This window comes from Podarcis melisellensis (genome assembly GCF_964234715.1).
Source record: "Podarcis melisellensis genome assembly, chromosome: 1".
Lineage (NCBI taxonomy): Eukaryota > Metazoa > Chordata > Lepidosauria > Squamata > Lacertidae > Podarcis > Podarcis melisellensis.
The window spans coordinates 45,507,052-45,511,357 of record NC_138528.1 but is presented as its reverse complement, the minus strand read 5'-3'; the positions used below and the strand labels follow the sequence as shown (position 1 = coordinate 45,511,357).

Sequence of the window (4,306 nt, the reverse complement as noted above, 5' to 3'; positions counted from 1 at the left end):
CCCTACTCGTCCATGGAACTGACTGGGTGACCTTGAGCCAATCACTATCTCTCACTCTAACCTACCTTACAGGGTAGCTGGGAGGATGAAATGAGGTGGAGAAACATGTGCTTCACCTTGAACTCCATGGAGGAAAGGTGGCCTATAAAATGTAAGGAACAAATAATAATGAACAAAATCTTAACATCGCTACCGGTGAATATTTGGCCAGCTCAGACTAATCTCTGTGGAAAGGGTCATGGCTCATATGGCCTAGAAAGTGTCCTCAGCTGATTTTAAAGGTCACAGAAGGTCACAGAGAGGGCCATGGTCTCTGGGGATGTCCAAAGGTGGAATTCATTCTGAATGCTGAAGTACACTCCAGCGTTATTATTTTATTCTGGATTTTCCATCACATTCTGAAATGGTGGATCTACCCAGTCCTGCCATTCATCCAGATTTTAACTATTAGGTTTAGAGAGCATAGCTTGCCCCAAATCATCTATGGAATTCAAGCCTTTGAACCCAGGTCTGTTGGAATCAGGAATACAGGAACCCATGCTGAATTAGGCCGTGGGTCCATATAGCTTAGTATTGACTACACTGACCAGTAGCATCTTTGTAGGGTTTCACACAGGTTCACAGCCTGACCTGGGACCTGCTGCAATACTCTTGCTAGTAGGTCACACCATTTATGCTTTTCCAGGCCACGTGTTACATTGGCATTGGGTTACTTGCTCATTCCTTGACCATCCTCAAGACTCACACTAGACCACATCTGCCTTCACTTCAGCTTTTGTCCAAACAACCTGAGCATCTTGTGGATACCTCCAGGTCCTGCAGAGCTGTTTCTTTCCCACTTGAGCCAGAGACTCAGGGACAAGAAGAATGGTTGTTCCTGCTAAGGCCTCCAACACATTCTGCTCACAGTTTGGGGGACAAAGAGCCAAGGTGGCGTCCTTTGAGAAATCTTCCCAAGCATGATGACATGAGAAGAGCAAGTCCTTCTGTCTTCTGCTTCCTCCTTTCATGCTATAAGGAAACAAGGAAATTTGACCCTAAAGGCTGAAGCAACAAGGGCGCAATGAAAGAGATGGAGGTGGCGTGAGGCTGCCATAGTGCCCATTGCATCCGAAAAGAATGATGCAACAGCAGTCAAGTCCCATCCTGTTTCCTTCCTCCAGCTGGGATAGTGCAGAAAAATCTGAAACTTGAAGCAGGCACACAGAGGAAGGTGACTCATTTGAATGGGGTGTATTAATACTTAATAAATGTGTCATCCATAATAAATAAGAACTAGCCCACCCACAAGGGCACCAACTGCTCATGAATACCAACGGGAAGCAAAAACAATCCCAGAGGAGCTGATCTGATGGTGCCCTTTCAGGGGAGGAAAGAAAGATGATGGCTCTAACATTGTAATTGTACAGAAAATAATTAGCGGAGAAACAAAAGATGCACACACTTCTAACCACTGTTCTAGGCTTCCCAACAAAAACCCCACCGCCAAGTCTAGGAAACCTGTGTTTCTATCTGAAAAGTGGCACCTTGGTAAAGTGATTCATGATCTGGTCATGTCCAGACTAGACTAAGTAGGCTTCCTTTAAAAGACGGTTCAGAAATCTCAGGTGGTCTAGAATGCAGCTACCAGAGACCTATTGGAGCAGCCAGTCATGTAAATTCTCATTTCTCCACAGCGCTTAAAAGTGTTTAACTGGACTGTGCGCAGCAAATTTTCCCTCCATATATTTTACAAGTATTATGTATTCCTCACTACAGCATGTTTCTTTATTATCTCTGTGTGCACATTCCCCCCAGAACTCCAAATACAAAGGCACAGTGGCAGTTTAATCTCTGTTTGCCAATCACTGAAGACCTGACAGGCATTTCCAGAGGGAACTGTGCACATTGAACTATAGCTCCTGCTACAACAGTACTGAGATTTTCATAGGAAGACAAGAAAGCAGTTTATCTGATGGTTCTGAGCTTCTCCAAAGAATAATAAGGGAGTAATTCCTCACCGCAATCTTGTGATGCAACAGAATCTTAAGTATGGAAGAAATTTAATACAGAGGTGAAGGAACTTCCTTATCTGTATTCCTCCTGCAGTCCTTCAGATCTTAGTTCCCCCTACTTCACACACATAGTAAACCCATCTCTTGCTGAACATGTTCTCTCTCTTTCGGATCTTCTGGTTTTGCCTCTCTTGCTTTGTAATTTCCCTGCCTCATCAGTGGAGCCACCTGAAAAAGATACAGCAGGGATCAGCAAAGCAGATTCTGAGAGAAAGCTCTTTCTCAAACATTTGTTTAGTCGTTTAGTCATGTCCGACTCTTTGTGACCCCATGGACCAGAGCACACCAGGCACTCCTGTCTTCCACTGCCTCCCGCAGTTTGGTCAAGCTCATGTTGGTAGCTTCAAGAACACTGTCCAGCCATCTTGTCCTCTGTCGTCCCCTTCTCCTTGTGCCCTCCATCTTTCCCAACATCAGGGTCTTTTCCAAGGAGTCTTCTCTTCCCATGAGGTGGCCAAAGTATTGGAGCCTCAGCTTCACGATCTGTCCTTCCAGTGAACACTCAGGGCTGATTTCCTTAGGAATGGAGAGGTTTGATCTTCTTGCAGTCCATGGGACTCTCAAGAGTCTCCTCCAACACCATAATTCAAAAGCATCAATTCTTCGGCAATCAGCCTTCTTTATAGTCCACCTCTTTCCCAAACTGAAATTTTAATAATTCATGTTTGCACCCAAATCCTAAATATATTTACTCAGAGGAAAGTAAAAAAATGAGTAAGTACATTAAGGGCATAAAGTAAGTACATTAAGGGCAGGAGCCTTACTTAAAAGCTGTTTTGGGTGGGATTTGCCCAGAAAAGTGGCATATAAATATGTTTTGGATTGAGCTGTAGTGCTTCAGTGCTGTCAGAAATGTGTCTGACCTCCACAAATTGAGCCACTGAATCAGCTGGCATACCAGGGTTCTGCCTAAGCCACTTTTCTCCCTCTGTATTTTTTGCTCCTTACACCAGCAGTACTCCACTGGCACAGGGGTGTCCCTTTGTTAGTGTCTATTCCCCAAGCACTACCACTGTTCTACCACGCCAGGTTCTGCAAGCATAAGAGCAGTGAAGGGCTGGAATGAAAAAGATGGAGAAGACAATTGCTCCAGATAAGAAACAAGAACCGATAGATGGAAATTGCAGATAGTCGGATTTCTGCTAAATGTTAGCAGAAACGTAGGAGATGTTTGACAGCTCTTCCTGTCTCAGGAGGTAGAAGTTCCTCCTTCATTGGAGTTATTTGAGCAGAGGCAGTGTCTGCCAAGGATGCTCTACTTCATTGTGCTATGGGTTGGACTACCTCACCTCCAAGGTCCATTCCAGAACTATGATTCTATGACAGGAGTGAGTCTGACCCCATTCAGCAGGCGTAACTCAGGAAAAGAATCAGCCCACCAGCCGCTCATTATCACCACTGTCTCATGGCGACGAACTGTGATTGTGTTCCTCACGCTGACAACAATGCTTTTGTGAAACAAACTCATTCCAGATACATTCATCTGGTCCACAGCTTTTGTCCCTTCCCGTGTCCCCTGCTGCTGACAGAGTGTCTAAACATTTAATCATCCTGCCTTCTCCGGCAAAATATATGACTTGTCTAAGAGCAGGACTGATGCATCTCTGTGTTGTCAGCAGCGGGGAGGAAGTCAATTGCGCTAGCTATTTGTCGGGAGGCTTCCTGTTCAGGGAACGTACCTGCTAACAATAGCAAGCTTGCCTCAAAACGTAATGCACGTATGTGATCCTCTGGCATTGTGCACCTCTGGGCACCTCTCTGAATGCTGCTTTCAGTTAAGCCTTCTGTGTTTGTGGCAATTGTTTTCTTCAGTTCAACTGAACTCACTGGCCTGTTAGGGTCCCTGTTTCTCTGAAAGAGGCCCACACATATCTGACCCTATTTGTGTAGGTCACCTTCGCACCAGTGCCAAATTTAGCAGCTGCTGCGGGTGTGTGTGGTGAGCAATCCCACTGACTCGTCATATACTTAGTGAACCTGTGAAGGGAATTGTGATCTGAAGGACAGGCCTGGCCCTACCATGAAACAGGCAGCAGCCTTGGGTGACAGGTACTGAGGGGCAGGAAGTGGACAGGCCTCTGTGTGGCCCCTAAGCTAACCTGATGCCCTTAGGGGCAGTGGAGGACGCTGTCCCATTGCCAGTGTCAAATGACAATTCAGTTGCCAGTCTAGTAGACTGAATGGGGGCAGAAGCCATCTTGTCCTTTGCTTCTGTCAGCAAAGTGTCTTGCACTGACCCTGCTCTGCTGACA

At 45.8% G+C, this 4,306-nt stretch overlaps 1 long non-coding RNA gene across 1 annotated transcript; it reads right to left on the bottom strand.

Moving 5' to 3' along the window:
• Positions 1-1,753: 1,753 nt before the first annotated feature.
• Positions 1,754-4,064, bottom strand: LOC309358118. The gene is made up of 2 exons (XR_014163343.1): positions 3,734-4,064; positions 1,754-2,222 (listed from the first exon to the last, which is right to left on the bottom strand). It is a non-coding gene; the product is annotated as an uncharacterized lncRNA (long non-coding RNA).
• Between the last annotated feature and the right edge of the window lie 242 nt (positions 4,065-4,306).